This window comes from Alligator sinensis, unplaced genomic scaffold (genome assembly GCF_000455745.1).
Source record: "Alligator sinensis unplaced genomic scaffold, ASM45574v1 scaffold1232_1, whole genome shotgun sequence".
NCBI lineage: Eukaryota > Metazoa > Chordata > Crocodylia > Alligatoridae > Alligator > Alligator sinensis.
This window is the reverse complement of record NW_005842537.1, coordinates 358,599-380,925: the sequence shown is the minus strand read 5'-3', so window position 1 is coordinate 380,925 and position 22,327 is coordinate 358,599. Positions and strand designations below refer to the sequence as shown.

The following is a 22,327-nucleotide window of genomic DNA, read 5'->3' as shown; positions in this document are numbered from 1 at the left end:
AAAGAGTTGAATGTGAAGACAAATATAACATTTGTGTTTGCCTTCATTGTGTAGGAGAAATGGAAAGCAGGAGTGCAAAACAGATAGAGAAGTAGCATGGTGCCCTCTGCTGGATGAACAAACTAGCTGCTTCTGAGCTAGGCATGAAAAGGAGTGTGTGAGAGAGAGAGAGAGAGCGAGCAGTATTCGGACTGTGCTGTTCCTAGTTATGGCTGTAAGTACTAAGGGCTGTGGAGGATTCCTTCTCTTCTCTTCTGAGTAACATATGCCATGAATTGCAAAAGACGGTATTGATGATTTGGTAGGAGTTTCCTCCTCCTCAGTCAGAACTGATATCCCAGCCTGATATCAGGAGACACTGGGCTACATTTGGTGCGATCATTCAAACGGACAATCTTATCACTTTTGGTGATTAATACTTAGAGCACAGAGAAAACATTACTTCTGTATGATCTTCCTATACCTCACCCCATACCTAGTACACCCTTGTTGCTGGTTGGCTCTCTAGTAAACTTCCTTGTGATCTGATCCATTAATTCAGCCACTAAAATCATTTTACAACTCCAGCAACCATCTCAGCTTGGCCATTCTCCTTTAGCAAAGTCCCGTAGCGTACTTTCAGCTGCCTATATCTTATTTAATACCAATGCCTTCTGCCAGTAGGACATCTCATATTTGCTTTTCAAAACAAGTAGCTTTACTCAGCCAACCTCCCAGTTAATTCTTTTCTCTCTAATTCCCCTACAACAAGGGACAATTTTGATTTTAACCTCCTATCCTAGTTGCTAATTCTCTTGCTTTCCTTTCCTTTCTCTTTTACAAAATGTTTCTCTTAAGCCAATTCTCCCTTCCTGGAGAAGTGTGAAAGCCTTTTCCTGTAAGGGTTCAGTCCTGATCCATTTCTCAGCTCCTGTGAAGCAGAGCATACAAGACCTGGATTCTATTCCTGACTCTGTGACTGGCCTAACTTCTAATCTTGGGCAAGTCACTTCACCCCTGGGTTTTGTTCCCACCTACTATCTTTGCCTGTTTGGACTCACCTGGAGCAGGGACTCATGGTAGGTGTTGGCACTAGATTTATGACCCAGATACCTTTTTTCAGGTGGACCCAAACCCTCAGACTGACCAGGACTTCTTCATTCAATAATAGGCAAATTTTATTGATACACAGTGATAGCAGATAAGAATAATGTAGGCTAGGCAAACAAAATACCCCCCTCCCCCACCTGATTCTATATCTACCAGTCCTAGGGTTCACAGAGGGAAAGTACCTCTGGCCAGTAAGTGAGCTTCACCATCTGGTTCTCTCTCTTTGAATGTGAGCAATCAGCAGCCTGGAGGTCGAGGGCCAAGGCCCCCCCCCCACAAATGGGGTGGGTGAAATGGGCTGGTGATACACCCTCTGTCGATGGTAGTCTCAGGTTCCCCTCATGGGGACCCTTTGTTGCTCAGACACCCCTCTTTTTGTATTTTCCCTCTCAATGTCTTTTCATCTCTGGATACCATTGATTGGTTTCCCTGTGGTCATCATACTGTCCATGTTCTGTCCTATCAGCATATTCCTTTGTTTCTCAAGCCCATCACATGTACCCATTTTAATTTGGTCATTTAGTGGGATCCTAATTTGGTCCATCTACCAAAACTGGAAATCCCAAGTGCTCTCCAGTTGGTCACTGTGACCTGGCCACCACAGTAGAGTCCCTTATTTCATGTTATGGAACAGTGTGGAACATATCTCCAATTTCATAGCCTGTATACACTGGCCTTAGACACAGTGTCTGCTGGTTTCAGACACTGTGACAAAGTTTCCTTCAAGGTCCACAAACAGGCTTTTTGAAATCAATTCACCCTTGGCATTCCCCTGGGCTGTTGTTTTAATGCAATATCTACGTTACCTACCAGCCAATTTCTATAAGCAAACCTCTAAATATAATTTTCTAGTCATCAATAGTCAATGGTACTAGGCCTAAGCTAGTTGTGCCCTAATCTCAGTTATCTCAATTGCAACTACAGTTACTGAAACTTCTTGCAAGTTTGGAAAATGTTTGGCTGAAAGATGCTTTATACACTGTTAAGGTTAGCGATTTTTTTTTCACCACTTTTAGTTACTATGTTGTAGCTGATTTCTGAACCCATCTCACATCTCTTGCAAAATGCTAAAAGAACTTGAAGATACACCTGGATTTTCCACAGAGATCATCAGACTCATCATTGACTTTCCTTTTAAAATTCCTGAGATCATAAAATACAATATAACAGGGTGAACCAGGTTTATTAATTAATTAATATGTTTGTATACATGTGTAGCAGGTCAGACCCTGAGGGTGGCTGCATTGCCCCCCCCTAGTGGCCAACTGGATACTCCCTAACACCACTTGCGCACCTGACCTCTCAGAGGTCCTCCCTGCTGTCTTGCCTACCACATCTTGATTTTAAAGTCAAACAGGGAGGCTGCCCTTAGAGCTCAGTGGGCTTGGGCACCCTTTCTGCTTAGCATCTCTTCAGGCTTGACTGGGTTGGCTTGATTTGGAGCCCTGCCATACTGCACAGTCTCTCTATCTGGAGAACATTGTCCCCTGCCTGTTCAAGATTTAAAGCCTGAAGCACTTGGCCCTTCAGGCTTTAAATCTTTGTCTGGGCTTTGGCCTTGGCCTTGCCCCTCTTACTCTGGATGTGCCCCTCAGCCCAGGTCCACTGCCCTGGATCTTGACTTCTGGACTCTAGTCTTACCATTTCAGCCTAGGGCTTGTGCACACAGTCTTTCGGCTTCAGGCCCTCTTTCACTCTCTGTCTCTTTGGGGTCAGGGCTTATGCAAACAGTCTGTTTGGTTGCAGGCTCTGCTCCTCAATCCTCAGTCTGGACCTCTAGCAAAGCAGCAGCTCATCTCTAGGTGCTCCCTACAGCCTCCAAGCCTCCCCTTGAAGCTGCTTCTGGTCCTCTGGTTGCAAACATAAACATAGGTACAAGAAGGCTACTTCCAAACTAAATTATTTTCTCTAGCCTGGCGGAAATCCCCCATCCCCACCCATGATGATAAAAAATAAACACATAACCAAAATAACTTAGCTTTGGTGCCTGGTGCTGCAGGGCTTCTTCTCAGACTCCGTGATTTGGACCTCTTTTGCTCTGGTAGATTAGAGTTAGTCCTGGTCCTCAGCCATGGTTCTAGCTTTATGCAGTCTGTAGCCTGGGTCACCTGTCCAACCACTTCCTCGCCAGGCCTTGCAATCATAGTCCTGATTATGCTTCTTGCACCTGGAGAAAGCAGTCATTTTTCTTAAAGGATTCTGCATATATACTGGTTCCTCCAGAACCTTGGAGCCAGCCGGTTGCTCCCTGGCTCCCCCCTCTTGACAAATGGGGTAGGAGCTCCATTACATTTCATGCAGACATGATGAATGCCTGATAATGGAAGCATCAAATGAAGGCTAGATAGAGGTCACATGGTGAGCAGCAAATACTGTGGAGTGATAAATCACTTTGCTGCATGACATCTGAATAGCATTCAGCTAAAATTCAGAACTGAAATATTCAGCTCCTACCTGGAGGATGCTTGCAATTACAGCATGTGGTTTCTGGTGTAACTGATTTGAAGCACTACTTGTTCTCAGACTGGTAATCTAATGTCTTCTAAAACTTAGTCTCTAAGTGAGTAAATGCCCATTTGAAAGGCTCATCAAGTCTACTTCCTTAAATGGATTCAACTTACAGGTTAACCATGGTGTAGACATAGCATTTAGTGTTTCTTCACTGTCCTCTTGGGATTCAAAATCTCAGCTGCTTAAATATCAGTCAGTTATTGACCTGAGAGGAGATAGAGGCACCACCTTCCAGAGCAGGTTAAGTATTTGCTCTCAGTTACAGATGGATTTCAGATGGATCATACTTGGAAATTCATAGAATTTCTGTATGAGGAGGGAATGAAGTCAAATCATCTTCTCACAAACATCCTGCAGAGTGATACTGTTATAGGCACAACCTGAAGAGAAGCTTTAGTTGCCTCACATGCTCATTAGAGCAAACAACTTGCAAGTTACTGCATAGGGAGTTGATGGTGCCAGACAGGAACGGATGGCCTCGATGCACATGCAAGTGATTTATCTAAATGTGGAGTCAGCTGCATCCAATTTAGTTGCATACGCTGTCTAGAGGCATGGTAGACATTCATTTGATCATGTGTATTAAGTTATGTATGTCGTAGAGCCACTGGATGGCACTTACATGCCACAATATTTTTTACAGAGTAGATTCATGTAGTTTGAATTCTTATGCTCTAGGTGGCATTGTTCTAGACAGAAAATATATCTTTTGAATTTTAATTTAGTTTGAATTACTTAACTTTAATTTAAATACTCTGAAAGCTTAAATACTTAATCTTAAATAAATAAATGAATATTAAAAGCTTAAATATTTAAGATTTAAATAGTTGGCTTTAATAGCTTAGCTTTAATTTAGCTGTAATTAATAATATGTGTGTGTATGTATATATGTATGTATATAAAGTAAATTAAAGCTTTCTTCTCTGTAAAGAATAAAATTTATTTGCTTGCTATTCTGAGCCTGGTTTCTTTTTTGAGGTGGGGAGGAGGTGGGGAGGAGATGGCCATCCCACCATTATTTGTTGTCAAGGGGCTACTTGACTTCACAATGGTAGCAATTACCAAGTTAATTACTCACTAATTCCTCCTATGTACTAGCCTTCCAGTTTCTATCCATTTGGTTGTAAAATTTAAAGGCTGTGTGAGCATTCTTATTTTGGATATAGCAGCCTGTATTTCTAGTTATCATAAGGGTAAAATTATTGCGGGTTAGCATAAGGGTAAATTTAACAGGGCATAACAGAACCATCTTTATCTGGAGGATTTCAGTTTGCAGAACTTGCCATGATTCCTGGCAAAGAACTAGCAGAACTTTAAACTGAGGGGGCCAACCAGGGGCCAACAACGACTAGTAAAAGCCCAAGAAATGGCAACCTTGAAACCAGAATACCAGGGTACAATAGGAAGCATACTCTGACACTGGCCAAAGGACAGGTTATTCCACAGCTCACCAGGAAGCCTAGGGCTTCCAATGGTAGGTTTAGTTGCCTGTACACAAACACCAGAAGCATGGGAAACAAGCAGGAGGAACTGGCCCTTCTGCTAACCAACAAGTAATATGATCTCATAGGGATAACAGAGACCTGGTGGAACTCCACCTATGATTGGACCACAGGTGTAGAGGGATATACCCTATATAGGAGGGATCTTGTTGGGAAGAAGGGTGGAGGAATTGCTCTCCATGTGAAGGAACATTACACCTCCCTAGAAGCGAAGATTGGAAGCATAGAAGGGCAACTTGAGACCCTCTGTGTCAAGATACAGGGAGAGCATGGAGAAAGGGATTTGACTGTAGGATTTTACTACAGACCTCCAAACCAAGAGGAAGAGCTCAATCAGGAATTCTCTGGAGAACTGGCAGAGGCTGCATGCTCCTGGAGCATGGTCATCATGGGTGACTTCAACTACCCAGACATCTCGTGGGATGAGCACTCAGCAAGATCTGATCGCTCACAAAGCTTCCTCACTTGCATTGAAGAGCTCTATCTAACTCAAGAAGTCTATGGGCTGACCAAGGGCAAGGCACTCTTAGACTTGGTTCTGCCCAAGGGGACAATCTAGTGAGCAACCTGAGGATCAAAGGGAAGCTAGGTGACAGTGACCATGAGATGACCACTTTCTCTATCCACCATAAGGCAGGGAAATCAGACAGTAGGGTAGAAATCCTTGATTTTAGGAAAGCTGACTTCCATAAGTTTAGGAGATTGATAGGTGAGGCCCTGCAGGACCATGGTCTGATGAGGAAGGGAGTACAAGAAGAGTGGTTGTTCCTCAAGGAAGTGATCCTAGGAGCACAAAGGAAATCCATTCCCATTCATAAGAAAGGCAGCAAAAGGGCTGGTAGATCCCCTTGGCTCAATAGGGAAGTTATGGACCTCCTGAAATTAAAAAGAGAAGCTTACGAGGGATGGAAGTTAGAAATAATCACCAAAGAGGTGTACTTAGCAATAGCCTGCACCTGTAGGGAGTGGATTAGGACTGCAAAGGCACAAACCAAATACAAATTGGCAATCAGAATCAAGGACAACAAAAAGTCCTTCTTTAGATATGTAGGAAGTTGGAGAAAAAATAAGGGAAGCATAAGGGCCCTGATGAACGAAATGGGATGGCTGATAACCGACACTCAGGACAAAACCAAACTCTTGAATGAATACTTCACGTTGGTATTCCACAAGTCCAAGGGTGTTAGCCTGCTTGACAGGATACAGGATGATCAACCCTCCCATAGTTGATGAAGATCTTGTGGGGGAGCACCTAGAGAGGTTAAATATCTAGAAGTCAGCAGGATTGGCTGAACTACACCCGAGTGCTAAAAGAAGTGGCCAACTTCATTGCGTGACCTATGGCAGTTATTTGAAGGTTTGTGGTGCTCGGGAGAGGTCCTAGAAGACTAGAAGAGGGCCAGTATGGTGCCTATCTTCAAGAAAGGGAGAAAAGAGGACCTGAGGAATTACAGGCCAATCAGTTTGACCTAAATCCCTGGTAAAATCATGGAAAAAATTATCAAAGAATGCATTACTGTTAGGCTAACAGAAGTCAGTTTTCTGAAGGATAGCCAACATGTCTTCATTATAGGTAGTTTATGCCTGACCAACCTCATTTCCCTCTATGATCAGGTAATTTACCACCTGAATAGGGGAAATGAGGTTGATGTAGTATATTTGGACTACAACAAGGCCTTCAACCTAATCTCCCATGATGTCCTCATGGTAACATTGGGAAAATGCAGCCTTGACTACTTTACAGTCCAGTGGCTAGGTAATTGGCTCTGAGGTAGGACCCAGAGTGTATTGATTGATAGAACTGAGTCAACATGGTGGAAGGTGACTGTTGACCCTCAGGGTTCAGTACTTGGATCAGTGCTTTTCAACATGTTCATCAACTATTTGGATCTGGGTATTAAAAGTGAGGTGGCAAAGTTTGCAAACAACACCAAATTATGGGGGAGCGTGGTCACGCTCGAGGACAGGCTGGCCATACAGGATGACCTGGACACACTTGCGAGGTGGGCGGACTTAAACCTGATGGTGTTTAATACAGAGACATGTAAAGTGCTCCATCTGCGGAGAAATAACCCCCAACACACTTACAAGCTCAGCAGTGATACGCTTGCCAGCACCATAGGTGAACAAGACTTGGGTGTCATAACAGACCACAAAATGAGCATGAGCCACTAATATGATGCTGTAACTAATCAAGAGCTAATCAAACACTGGCATGCATCTATTGAGGCATCTTGAGCACAGCTAAGGATGTCATCCTCCCTCTCTACTCAGCCTCGGTGAGACCACAGCTGGGCTGCCTCCTCGCCCATGGCACAATCTAGAGCAGGGGATGGGGAGGCAGACCAGGGCACTGAGGATCAAGTCTATAGCTTAAGGACTGTCTAGGATCCCACTACTGAAACCTACTAGCTCAAGTGGTTACTTGAATTTTCAAGTTGGTAAATACCAAGGTGATAATTGAGTACTTTGCATTTCCAGCAAAACCAGCAGAACCTGGTTTTATCTATTTAACCTCACTCACACCCATTCTACAACAAGGAAGCATGGAGATAAGAAATTACAAGCTCTGGAGCTACACCTGATGGATGAACTACACAACTCTCAATGCAGACAGACCCTAATGTGACAGATGTTACAAAACCAGTTACAGAACCTGGTTCAACTACATCTGGTTCAGCTAAACCATGTCCGTTGAACTTTAGTTCTCAAATGATGTTTAGTCCCCTAAACGAGATATCACCCCATGCATGTGTATCATGTTACAGGCTGTAATACATTACCAGGTTGTAAAGTATAACATTTATCATGGCCTTTAGAGCTGATGGTCCTTGAACTTTGGAGAGTTTCAAAGTTACCTTTGTACTTTCTCACTTTCGAGGAATGCTCATTAAATTCAAGAAACCAAATTCTTCTTTTGTATTTCAGCATGGAGTTGACAATTAACAAGTCTCACACACAAATATAGATAGATATGTTGAGATATTTTCAAAGATTCATAGATGTTAGGGTTGGAAGGGACCTCAGTAGATCATTGAGTTTGACCCCTGCCCTGGGCAGGAAAAAGCACTGCTAGGTGCTTGTCGAGTCTTCTCTTGAAGACCCCCAAGTTAGGGGAGAGCACCACCTCCCTTGTCCATTCCAGATTCTGGCAACCCTTACCATGAAGAAGTTCTTTATAATGTCCAACCTAAATCTGCTCTCCATCAATTTGAAACCATTGTTCCTAGTTACTCCAGGGGATGTCCTAGTAAATAGATCATCTCCTATTCCCTCTTGCCCTCCCCTGATGAATTTATAGGCAGCCACAAGATCACCTCTCAGCCTTCTCTTGCAAAGGCTGAAGAGATCTAGGTCCCTCAGTCTCTCCTTGTAAGGCTTTGCCTGCAGGCCTCTGACTATACAGGGTTGCCCTCCTCTGAACCCACTCAAGATTCTTTGCATCCCTCTTGAAGTGCAATGCCCAAAACTGGATGCAGTACTCCAACTGTGGTCTGACCAGTGCCGCATAGAGAAGCATCACCTTCCTGGACCTGTTCGTCATGCATCTGCTAATGCATGATAAAGTGCAATTAGCCTTGTTGATCACTTCATCACGTTGACAGTTCATGTTCATCTTGGAGTCAACTATGACCACAAGATCCTTTTCCACTTCTGTGCTGCTGAGCAGGTCATCCCCCAGCATGTAAGTGTGTTGGTGGTTCTTTTTGCCCAGGTGCAGCACTTTGCATTTGTCTTTGTTGAACTGCATCCTGTTTCATTCTGCCCATTTTTCCAACCTGTCCAGATCTGCCTGGATCCGTTCCCTACCCTCTGGTGTGTTAATTTTGCCCCATAATTTGGTATTATCTGCGAACTTGGACAGGGTGCTCTCTATGCCCTTGTCCAAGTCACTGAAGAAGATATTAAATAGCACCAGTCCGAGGACCAAACCTTGCGGGACTGCACTGCCCACATCTTTCCAGGTCGATATTGACCCATCCGCCAACACTCTCTGGGTGCATCGATAATGACCCATCCGCCAACACTCTCTGGGTGCAACCCCTAAGCCAGTTTGTCACCCACCTGACCGTGCAATCATCTACATCACAGCCTGTCAGTTTATTTACGAGAACAGAATGCGATACCATATCGAAGGCCTTCTTAAAGTCTAGGTAGATGACATCTACCTCGACTCCTGCACTTAAAAAGAAACAAGGTTAGTCAGGAAGGATCTACCTGCAATGAACCCATGCTGATTTCCTTTTAGCATTATTTCCCCCACTGGACTCCCACAAATGTGATCCTTAATGATTTTTTCAAGAGTTTTCCCAAGGATAGAGGTGAGACTAACTGGCCTAGTTTCCCGGTTCCTCCCTCCTCCCCTTCTTGAAAATAGGGACCACATTGGCCCTTTTCCAGTCGTCTGGGACCTGACCAGAGCAGCATGAGTGCTTGAACAGCCATGCCAGTGGCTCTGCTATGACACTGGCCAATTCCTTCAGCACCCTTGGCTGAAGTTTATCTGGGCCCACTGATTTGAACACATCCAGCCCCTCCAAGTGCCCTTTTACTAATCCTGTGCTAACAGCTGGTGGGCTGGTATCCCTCCTGTGTCCATCTCTGATCCAATTGGGAGATTTGTCTTGGTCTGTGTCTAGGAATACAGATGCAAAGAACTCATTGAAGAGCTCAGCTTTGTTCCCACTCTCTGTCACCAATTACTAGTTTGTTCTGTAGGCCTATGCTATCCTGCACCTTCCTCTTGCTCCCTATATATCTGAAGAAGGACTTTTTGTTATCCTTAATTTTTGTCACCTGCCTAAATTCTAATCCTGCTTTGGCCTTCCTAACTGGGTCCCTGCAAGTGCGAGCCAGGGAGGTATACTCCTCCTTGCTACCCTCTGTTTCCACAGCCTCTTTCTTTGCCTTTAGGCTTTCCTGGACTTCCCTGTTCAGCCAAGAGGGCTTCTTGGCCCCTTTGCCCCCTTTTATGTGCAATGGGATTGTCTCTTTCTGTGCCTGTAGGATCACTCCCTTGAGGAATAACCACCCTTCCTGGACCCCCATTTTGCCAATGCTCTTGAGCTTTAATGCCTCAATGTACTCAGGAAATTGGTTAGTGAAGTTAGCCTTTCTGAAGTCTAGCATTTCAGCCCTGCTGGTTAGTTTACCCACCCTTTGCCGGATAGTGAATTCAATCGATCTATTGTCACTATCCCCTAGGTTACCTTGTACCTGCAGATTCCCCACCAGGTCATCCCCTGTAGCTAACACCAAGGTGTACTTCAGAAAATTAGTGGAAAAATAGTTAAGTTTCATTCACTGATACCAGTATGGCATTGGCTGGTGTATGGGAAGTCTTTCATGTTCAATATTTGTTGGTCAACTACTAAATTTTAAATTAAGTCAGATCATTTATGTCCTTGGCTTCAGATCAGTAGGGCAGTAGCAGTCTGTTTTGGGGCAGCTGCATGTCCTTGTACAATGTACCTTTTTCACTGTAAGGGAAAGCAATCTGATTCACATCCTATGAATTACAGTTTTCCTACGTGCTGCTGCATTAGTAGTCCTTGTCAGTGGGATCTAAATAATTGCATTGGCTGCTGGCCATCACTGTTACCTTCTACAATAATTACCTTTTATAATTGAGGCTCAGCTGACACAGAGACCTGAAACAGGAGAAATGCCAATATACTTGTAAATGCTCAATAGACACACAGTGTTTACCAATTGATTACTATAGGCCTGTCAACAACTGCCTAAATGTTCTCTCATCAGGATTTATTCATTTATGCATTTGTCTTCCTTAAAGTATACTCTTATTGAGCAGTCCCTGAACTTCTGTGAGATGGTTCAGGAAAAAGATTATGTTCTTATGAGTAGGATTAGCTCTGTGTGGCACAATTAGATTTGTATAAACTGACTATGGCATGTGGATTAATTAATGAATATAGATATAGAATTTAGACCAGACATGACAGGGATTTAACACAAGCTGCATCTACTTCCTCCAACTGGACAATTAGAATATAAAATGCACCGAAAACAGGGAAGGCTAGCGATGTAATTTATCTCCAAACCAATAGTGAGATTCACAGTTGAGCAAGTGCATGGAAACAGTTTTCCAAGGAAAGAAGTTTTATGGAAAATAAAATATAACTTACCTAATATTGTTCTTTTAAAACAAAGCCTCATCTGAAATGTACTGTTGGCTCAGTGGGGTCCTGCTACATGACACGGGGCTCCTAAGTTTTCCCATAAATAATAACTGTTGTCTTACTTCATTGAGGACATTTGGGTATTTCTTGCTGTGTTACATCACTTTCAGGTCACTAGAGGGTGGTACAGGCAAAGAATTCAAAAAGCCATGGCAGGAAGAGAATTGCAAATGTAATAGCTATTCACCAGGGTGTTATAGAAGTTTCACAACAGTATCAGAGCACAAAATGACAAAGCAAATTAAGACATTTGTTTTCTAAAGCCCCCATGTTTAGGGCAAGTTTATTGCAGTTGGCTCATTCACTCGCTCATGCCCTTGATGTGTCTGGTTTGAACTCATCTGGTGCTAGTTAATTAAAAAGTAAGCACAAACTATTTTCTTTTCAGAGAAGCCTTCTCATTAACTGTCATTGGATGTTTTCTCAGTTCTGTCTTTCTTTTTTTACTTGTAGCAGTGCACATTGCCCTTTAAAGAGACCTGAAATTGGCTGTTATAAAATGGTCAGGAATCAAAATATAAATACAGTGTATTAATCCTTTTAGTCATATGGCAGCCTGCCAACTACTCAGATAATTTGCCCCTTATTTCTTCTGGGGAATAGATGACTGAGCATTTGTATAGCTTTTGTGAAAGGAGAAAGTTTTCTGTTCAGACAAGGCATGGTGCTGGCATCTGCAGTCCTTGTGTTGCCCTGCCAATACCATCAATCTACACCATCTTTTTTGAGAGGGAGAGAGAAAAGCAATCTGAAAAAAGTACAGTGGCTACCTTTAAAATAAATACACAATGCCAGATTTAGCTTGCAGCACAAACCCCATTTATTTTAGCCCTTACACTAACAATAACTTCTTTAGTATTAACTATGTAAAGGGGTCCTAAAAAGCCACTTAGACCTACGGAAGGGTTCCCCTTTCTGAATAAGATATTTGTTCCATGAAGGAAAGAGGAATGGTGTCTACCACCTATTGCCAAAAGGAGCACTGAGTCCGAAAGCCTATTCCATTCTCCCTGGATACAAATGCAACATGGAGCTTGGTGTGGCTTTAAACGCTTAACAGGGCAAGCAGTGAGAATAACAGTTTTGGGATGTGTGTGAGTATAAGAGGCTTTTTGATGTTTTAAACCTTTAAAATAAAAATATGACAAACAGAAGGAGAAAGTGCAAAAAGTATGTGGCCCTTCCAGGGGCTGAGCATGAATCTTGTTGGAACAAATACACTTATATCATCAGAGATTGAAATCCCAGCACCCCCAAAGCATGGGCAGTAAGTAGCATGAGGACTGTTTGCTGGCAGCTGACCGGTAGGATCTCATCTTTGAAGCTCTCACAGAAGATGTGCAGGAGGTCTGGGTAGAGGATGGGCCAGAAAGTGTTGTAGAATTTGACAGGTAATCTGTCAAGGTCTGGCACCTTGCCTGTGCTGAGGCCCTCAATGGCATCAATCAGCTCTGCTAAGGATAGCTCCTGTTTGAACTTGTCAGCCTCAGACAAGGAGAGATTGGGGAAGCCTTTGTGCATGTGTTGAATGGTCTCTGGGCAGGCAGTCTCAGCTGTAAACAGCTCCATATAAAAACTAATGGATGCTCTCGGATCTCAGCAGTGTCTGTTAGCACCTGGCCCGATGGGGTTTTAGGGAGGCTGATCATCTTTTGTTCTGTGCACTTTTTCTCTAGGTTGAAAAGGAACTGGGTCTCTGTGAGTTCTTAGATGCCCCTATGCCTTGGACCATGCCCTCCACCATTTATCTCAAATGCTTCTTCTGGAGCTTGAGGTTCTCAGACAGCCCATGGTCATTACTGGTATCCCTCAGGGCAGCCTCAAGATCCAGGATACCTTTCTTGAGCTCCTGCACACTTTGGCAGCAGGCTTGGGTTGCCTGCTCAGACAGAAGAAAGTTGCTTCTCAAACTCTGCTGCAGGTACGTGAAGTAGTCCTGAAAGTGGGTGTCCTCTAGGAGGCTAACACTGGGACACCAGTAGGGTGCTCAGCTGTGAGTCAGATCAGAAAAGCCCAGTTCACACCAGACTAGGCTGTGGTCTGAGAGTCCTGACGGAGTAATAGGGCTGCAGAAAAGCAGAGGCAGGCGGTGATCAGTGATATGAAGGAGATCCACAAGGAGGACAAGGAGGTCATTGTCATTGGCTACAGTGTGCAAGAGGCCAGCCAGCATCCTGAAAAAGCATACTGTCTCTTGGTCTTCATTGGGAGTTAATTAGGATGAGGGGGAGCTACTCGTAAGTGGCTTGGACCATTAGTAGATGACCAGAGATGATTTCCCAGGCAACTCCTGAAACCAGTCTCACTTTTTGTGAAAGGAGGATAACAATGTTCATGAAGCAGCTGGTGCTGTAGCTGAGGAGGGCTCTTCCCCTCCATCCATTGTGCCAGTCTGCTTCATTAGTCCGATCCATGTGTGTCTCATGGAACAAGGCAAAGTCTAATTATTTCTGGTTCAGGTACTCAGAGAAAATTGCCCACTTTCGCAGGTCCCAACATCCATTTACGCCGAGTGAGCCAGGAGTAAAAATCAGCATTGTGAGAGGTTTGAGAGGGTGACAGCAAACACAGAAGAAACATGGAGCAAGAAGGAAGTTTTATGCATCATCTAGGATAGCCCAGAACATTGCCCTTGGCAGTCATGGGGCAGAGTTGTGTTGCTTCCTCAGCTGGCAGTTTCTTTGTTGCTCTATGAGTAAAGAATAGGAAACATTTACCATCAGAGTAAATGTTCTGGTATTTGGTTTTCAACCTTCCAGGATCCCTTGGTATCATCAAGGAACTTAATATCATGCTTTCAAGGCAGTAACCTTCCTTGACTGCATCCCCAAAGAAAGCATCCAAGGACTAGTGGTTCTCCTACAAGTGTGCATCATACCCTCACTAAAGGATAATAGTTTTGTTCTTTGATTGTGGGGAAGGGGACTCTCCAGCACATCATCATCAGAACCCATAGTTTCCCTTTCTTTCTCCTCATCCTCAGATTCAGAGTCAGTGTCTGGTTCAGAGCAGGAAGGGTTTGGGACTGTGGGAGAAAGATGGGGCTGAGGCTTTGAGGGAGTCACCTTCCCACCAGGGCTGTCATCATCTCTGGGTCTCTTCCTTCCCTTGTGATTAGTTTTTCAAGGTTTATATCAACCCCAGCTCCCTTAAGGGCCATATTTTTCTGGGCTGAAGTTTCTGAGTCCTGGCTTTCATAGTTTCATAGTTGGTAGGGTTGGAAGGGACCTGAGCAGGTCATCAAGTCCAACCCCCTGCCATGGGCAGGAAAGAATGCTGGGGTCAAACAACCCCGGCAGGGTGTCTATCTAGCATCCTTTTGAAGACCCCCAGGGTAGGAGTGAGCACCATTTTCCTTGGAAGTTGGTTCCAGATCCTAGCCTCCCTGACTGTGAAGTAGTGCCCCCTGACGTCTAGCCTGAATCTACTGTCTGTCAACTTATGGCCATTATTCCTTGTTACTCCCGGTACTGCTCAGGGGAACAGAGATTCTCCCATTGCCTGCTGGTCTCCCTTGGTCAGTTTATAGACAGCCACCAGATGCCCTCTCAGCCTTCTCCTGTGGAGGCTGAACAGGTTCAGGTCCCATAGCCTCTCCTCATAGGGCCTGCCCTGCTGCCCCCGATCATGCGAGTGGCCCTCCTCTGGACCCTCTCGATGCTGTACACATTCCTCCTGAAGTGCGGCACCCAGAACTGGATGCAGTACTCCAACTGCAGCCTGACCAATGTCATATAGAGGGGGAGGATCACCTCCTTGGACCTGGTCGCGATGCATCTGTGGATGCATGACAAGGTGCGGTTGGCCTTCCTGACCGCGTCCCCACATGGGCGGCCCATGTTCATCTTGGAGTCTATAATGACTCTAAGATCCTTTTCTGCCTCTGTGCTGATGAGAAGGGAGTTCCCCAGCCTGTAGGTATGCTGTGGTTCTTTCTCCCTAGGTAGTACCCTACTCTTGTCAGTATTGAATCCCATTTTATTCTCATCTGCCCACCCCTGTAACCTGTCCAGATCCAATTGCAGCTTGTCCCTCCCTTCTAGCTTGCCCACTTCTCCCCACATCTTAGTGTCATCTGTGAATTTGAACAAGGTGCTTTTCACACCCCCATCCAAGTTGCTGATGAAGATGTTGAACAGTGCGGGCCCAAGGCCTGAGCCCTGGGGGACCCCACTGCCCACATCCCTCCAGGTTGAAAATGACCTGTCCACCACCACTCTGTGGGTGCAGCCCTCTAGCCAATTGGCGACCCATCTGACTCGTTTGATTTTTGGACAATTTCTCCAATTTACCAAGGTCATCCTGAATCCTATCCCTGCCTTCCAGAGTGTCTGCATCTCAACTCTATTTGATATCATTTTAAATTTGTTAAGCATGCATACCATTCCATCCTCCAAATCCTTAAGGAAGATAATAAACAAAACTGGGCCCAGAATGGACCTCCTACTTTTGATCTTTATACTTAGGGGCTGGGTTGGGGGAGATTAGCTTCTTGGGAGTGAAGGGAAAGTCCTGGGACAGTTTTGGGCTGGTTGGGGCAGGTTTTCCTTGCTGTTGGGGTTCAGCTCCAGCAATAGGCATCAAGATTTCACCTGAATGGGTTGGATGGGGTGGATGAGAATCTGTCTTCCTGGTGCCAATAGCTCCAGAAAAGGCAGGTGCACACTGTGAGTAGGGGTTTGGTTTCTCCCTTCTGTTCCTCACACCGGGTTGGGGTAGGGCTGTTCCCCTGTGCATGGGTGGGAATTTCCTTGTTATAGCCTGCTTCTTCACTGGGCATTGTGTAAAGTGGTCACTGGGCAGTGAAAACACATGGTCTTCCCCATGGAGAGGTATACCACATACTTCTGCTCACCCAATAGGATGAGGGTGGTTTTCAAAGATATGTCCCCATCCTTCAGCATTATAAACACCTGCCTCATGAAGGACAGGACATGCTTGAGCTCAAGGGCTTTACAGCCAAGTGCGATTTTTATGAAGGGGGCTCATTATCTTACTGTCATGAACCAGATCCTCAGCTAGCTTGTCATCACTGGGATAAGAAACAGTGTAACCTTTATAGCTGGACTGTCCAAGGGCAACGTGGTGATGAAGTCACCTCTGATTGTGACACCTTATTCATGAGTTTCAGGGAGTTTAGGAAAACCATGGGCATTCTGTTAAACCAGGCAGCATATCTAATATTGTAGTAGCACACCAGGTTTCCAACTTCCAGGCTTTATTCCTCCACTCCAACAGAATCAGGGGCAAGCACCTGCAAGCTGTGGACTTTTGAGAGATTTGAAGAGCTCCGATTGTTAAAGCTGGCCATTCTAGTATGGAAAGGGTTAAACAGAAGATTTTTTTTTTGTTTTTTTAGGCTGCTGTTCCAGGAGAGGGGATGTCTGTGTTAGTGTGGAGTGGGGGTGAGGGTGGGGGAACAAAAATGAAAGGTAAGAAAAAAAACAGTAAAACAAGGCAAAAAGAGGAGATCAATAAGATAAGAACCACAAAATTCTAAAATAAAGGGGCAGGGAAGATTGGGGCAAGGAGGCAGCTGCAAAAGCTATAGTTCTGGGTCAGTAAGGCAGGCCTGTTTGTTATGTAAATGGAGAATAGTGGGCTGAAGCCCACCAAGAAAGTGAAAAGCCACCCTCAATTAGGGAGGCCCCTCAGCAGGGCAGAGGTGAGTTTATGGCAGGGAGCAAGGGGAGGAGACACCAAGAAAAAGGGGTAAAAATTGCAAAAAAGGAGGAGAAAAGCAGATAAAAGGATAGAATCTAGCTCAGGAGGGTTTTGGACAGCCTGAAAAATCAAAGGGCAGCAGGAGGAGAAGCAATTTTGAAAGTTATGTCAGCACCGACATGTGCACTGCTGCAAACAAAAAGCTCTGCCACAGTATAGTACTTGTATTTACAAGTACTACCCTGCTGGGGAGTTTATTAATTTACTCAAGCCTAATAGCCCTGCATGTGTAGATGTGTAACGCTTATTGTGGAGCTAATTAGCCCAATCCATAGTAAATGTCTCATGTAGACATGCCGAATCTTAGCAAATACCTCAGTAGAGCTGGGAGATGCACTGGAGGGCATCTATCATGAGAGAGAGAGAAAAGTGGGGCACATGCTGTTGTTTATGGGGGAAGGAGTAATGGGACTGGCACTTAAAAAGGTATCATTGAAGTCAGGAGCTGCAGCCAAGGTTTTTAATCACATTAGAGAACCACGAGCATTTTGTGCCATTCTGAAATGGAATGCTGTACCTCATTTCATTAAAAATGTACGTTCCATAAAATATGGATCAGCAGCTGTCCCCTCCGGTGAACAGTGAGTTACAGTCCTACTCCCAACCTGAACTAAATTATTTGTATTGTTTTTTACAACCTGGACTGCAAAGTTGCACATGCCAATGTTTCTTTCCAAAGGTTTAAAACAATTTTATGATAATCCTCTCAGCATTTCAATGTCTGAACAAAGTAGTACATTCAGGAAGGTATGGAGAAGAGATGGAATTCTAGGACAATAGCATTAGTAGTCTCTAAAAATCCAGTAGTGCAAAATGGGAAAATATTATGTTGTGCTGCTTTTCCAAAACATCCCATCTGAAAGCAGCTTAGCATAAAGTGATTTCATGTTTGGCATTTTTTTAAAGAATAAATTTTAAAAAGTGCCATTTATAATAATGTGAAGATCCATTCCCAGGAAGATCCAGCACTGTAACCTGTAATTCAGACCCCTTTGAAATTAAAGATGTTTCAAACTGAATCTGTGGATAAGAATTTGCCCATACAGTTTTGATCTTAGGTCAGGTCCAGAATGCAAAAAATCTATTTCTCTAGTTCTGGCTCAGGTGAAGCTACTATCTCGAACTGCTGCTTTCATGAAATCTCAGTTTAAATAATCATAGTTATGAAATCTTTGCTGGATCTTGTAAAAGGTTGATTATTAGGCAAATTCATGAAATTACAATTTGTGACATTTCAGCACAGTATCTTGGACTCCAAACCTTAATGTTACTTGACCTGACTTGGCCTCAGATTGGAACCCAAAGACCTAACTTTGAAACCTGCTCAGAAACAAAATCTTTGGGCTGTCTTTAAATTCAAGTGATTGCAAAATGTGAATATCAGACCCATGGCTGGAAAGACTGTTTTTAAATAGTCTGAGGTTATTTTGAACTGTCAAAAATGATCTGTGTTTCTTTGCTGTGAGTTTCTTATGGCTACGGTCTGACTTTAATTCTCTACCTAAAATTTGTTATTTACTTTGCTGTTTCTTGCTAAATGTAAAACATGTTGGAAAGAACTCCTTTCTCTTCTGATTAATGAAGGCTATGGCTTGAAATCCATCTGAAGATTAAGGACACTGTCTCCTCCATGGAGTCATACTAAATTGAATGTTATTTATAATTTATAGGAATGCTGAGTAGGAGGAGCACTGCTGCAATATATTAGCTTTCTTCCATTAATCTAATGAATATAAGTATTCCCTAAATCTTATATGTAATTATTTCCATGGAGAAGTTTTCTGTATAGATTTTTAAAAGTATTATTTCTAAACCTCATTAAATTTCTCTTAACTTATTCTTTTTGAGATGTATTGAAAGAAAAAAGTCATATAATTCTCTGTGGCCTGCCTTGCTACATGTCCCATAGTAGCGTGTACCATACACACAAATAACACTTTGTACACAGTATATATCACTTAGATTTTATTCACCAACCACACCTTTACTTCCTTTGGGTCAGATCCCATGTCATGCAGAGCATTATCTACTACTGTTTAAATTGATGAAGTGTCTGAGCGCCTAACAAGATTGGCTTTTAGAATTTGATCCACGTCCCACTGAAGTCAATGGGAGTATTTACATTGATTTTAGGGGGCAGAACTAGGTCAAACCCAATTCTTAAGACCTAATCCTGCACATTTTACTTATGGAGAACAACCACCAGACATCAGAGGGTCTAAGAACTGCAGGATCAACCTCCTCGCTAGTTTAATTGGATTTAATTATTTTTTTCATATAGTGATACAAAACTTAAAGAGCCAGCTCCTCATTTGGTACAAATAGGCTGATAGCAGAGGAGTTGTGCTGCTATATAGATGCTGAGGATCTGACTCAAAAACCAAGGGCCAGAATTTGCTTTTTTAAAAATAAAAACCAGTAGCGTTACTAGGAGTGGGCAGCCACAGCAGCCACCCCAGGTGCCAAAGTGGAGGTGCAGGGAGGGGGGTGGAAAAATATTAGCGGCCACCATAGCTGCACAATTGTACTGGCAGCCTGGCGGCAGCTGGAAATTGCCACTGTCCCCATGTGTTCGGGTACCCCAGGTGCCTTGTTTCTTTGTTATGCCTCTGACAAACACAACATAATTCCAAAATTGCCTCCAGGCCATCAGGACAGCAAGAGAGAAGATTCTTCCCTTTGAATGTCATAGATATCTACACATGGCTCTGTTTCACATTTCCATTGTAATTTTTAACTTCTAATTATCATGTATTCCTCAAAACAGTAATAACTGTGTTACCTAATGTTTAAGCTACTGCATCTGTGATCATTAGATTCATATACATTATTTTGTGAGAGTAAGATAATATCTATACACAGTATCTTCTCCATAAACATAGTTGGTTAGCACATAATTAACATCTATTCTTATTTTAACATTACTCTGTGCACAAGAATCTATAGGCTCTCCCTCTAAACCCACATATTTTAAATATTGCTTCTCATTTTTACTGCCATAGACTCATACAGCTGTATCACTAAAATATCTATCTTTTGTACTGTAAATCCTCCTTTCAATGTTTTATCACTTGGCTATATACATTCATAGCAGAGATAAATTTCACTTCCAAGCCTGGGAGCTAATTTTTTTCATCACTATATCACAGAAATCCATGCAGTCATTCTTAATTTAAGGGTAGAAGAAGCTTACAAAATCCAGGTACTTTTTGGCTTTCCCTTAACTTACAACAGAATTAAGCCTGAATTTTTATACCTGGGTACTTAAAGTTAGGCCCTATTCCAAGCCTACATTAGGCACATTAAATAAAGTGGTATAGTTTTCGTGCTTTTGAATACCCACTGAAAGACTTGGAAATGCTCAGTGTTTGTGAAAACTGGTGAAATGTTTTAGCCCTTTTCAACTTTTCCCAATGGCACATCAGGGAGTAATGAATGCAGTCAGTTATTCCTCAATGACTGATTGCAATCTATGGACTTTGGAAAGGGTAGAGTCTGTCAATCTTATATTACAAGGTTAGACAGACAGACAAGCACTACATGATTGTGTCAGAAAGTGATCATTCATACTCACTGTCTACTTAAAGATTTATGGGTGCAAAGTCTAGCAGGACTGCTCAACTTCTGGCTAATCTCTGCCACAGACACAGCTGAGACCAGTATTTTGTCTAATAAAAATGCTCATAGCTACTAAAATGATGTTTTTAAGTGAAGGCTTTAAAGAAATTCCATGACTTTGTGGAGTTTTTAAAGAAATTCCTGAGTTGCCTCTGTTCTTTCTTGCCAGGTAGTAGCTATCTGTTCCTCGAGTTTCTCAAGACTGGTGTTGTAAAACTATCAAATCATATGGTTGGAAGGGATCTCAAGGGTCATGTAGTCTAACTCTGTGAAAAATTCCTAAGTCGTCTCAGGCAAATGCTTATCCAGCTTCTTTTTGAAGAAAGAAGCTGGATAAGCAGCTCCAGTGTAACCTCCAGTGTAAGAGATTTCACTCTTACCTCCAGTGTAAGAGATTTCACAATTTCTCTGAGCAGCTTATTCCACTGACATTTAGGGAGTTTTTTTCTGAGATTTAATCTTAATACATTTTTTGCCACAGTTTACACCCATTGCTTCGTGTCCTGCCCTCTTCTTTCACATATTTGAAAATTGTTACCATGATTCCCCTTCATCTCCCCTCCCTTTACCCCAACATAAATGTACCTAGTTTTCTTCAAGTTTCCTTTTATCATCTTCATTGCTTGCCTCTGGATCTTCCACATACTTTCAAAAATGTGGAGACCAGAACTGCACCCAGTATGTCAGCTGAGGTCTCGCCTGTACCAAGTAGATTGGTACTCCCAACTCCCAAGTCCTACAAACAATAGTGCTGTTAATGTAGCCTCAAACTGCATTAGTTTCTTTTGCAGCTTCACCACATTGATGACTCATATTGAGTGTATGATCCAGCAAAACTACCAGATTCTTTTCAGCAGCAAAACTCCTTAGAAAATTAGCATAGAATCAGAAAAGTAGGGTGGGAAGGGACCTCCAGGGGTCAACTAATCCAACCACCTCCCTATCCAAACCATCTTATACAAACCATCAATAAACTCTATGTAAGACTACGATCAACCCAGACATAACACAGACCTAACACCTGATGTGCCAGAGGTAAAGATTTCATAGATTTCATAGATTTCATAGACATAAGGGCTGGAAGGGACCTCGGAAGATCATCGAGTCCAGCCCCCTGCCCAAAGGGCAGGAAGTCAGCTGGGGTCATAGGATCCCAGCAAGATAAGCATCCAGTTTCATCTTGAAGGTGTTCAATGAAGGCGCTTGAACCACCTCCGGTGGCAGGCTGTTCCAGACCTTGGGGGCTCGGACAGTAAAGAAATTCTTCCTTATGTCCAGCCTGAAACGATCTTGAAGTAGTTTGTGACCATTCGACCTTGTCATCCCTTGGGGCGCTCTGGTGAACAAATGTTCCCCCAGATACTGGTGGTCACCCCTGATAAACTTGTAGGTGGCCATCAGATCACCCCTGAGCCTGCGCTTTTCCAGGCTAAAGAGCCCCAGGGCTCTACAGGGCAGGGGAACAATGGTAGCCAAGGTCCTGCTTCTATGAAATGTTGTCAATATATGTAAATTCAAGAGATCCTGGGTAGGGGGCCATGACCCCTGCTACAGTGGAAGGCAAAAAACCCCCACAGTCCATACCAATCTGACTATGGGTTAAAATTCCCTCCTGACCTCAAATATGGCAATGAATCTTACCCTGAGTGGTAGAGCAAGACTCTCTATCCAGGAACATCCAGC

General features: G+C 43.4%; 1 protein-coding gene across 1 annotated transcript in view; it reads right to left on the bottom strand.

The window, feature by feature from the left end:
• SLC5A7 (solute carrier family 5 member 7) overlaps positions 1 to 22,327 on the bottom strand; it is a 161,352-nt gene that overhangs the window by 70,974 nt on the left and 68,051 nt on the right. The window contains exons 5-6 of the mRNA XM_006031882.2: positions 11,249 to 11,416; positions 2,731 to 3,256 (exon numbers count right to left, since the gene is read on the bottom strand). The gene's annotated coding sequence lies outside the window, so the exon portion shown is untranslated. The remainder of the gene's footprint in view (positions 1 to 2,730; positions 3,257 to 11,248; positions 11,417 to 22,327) is intronic.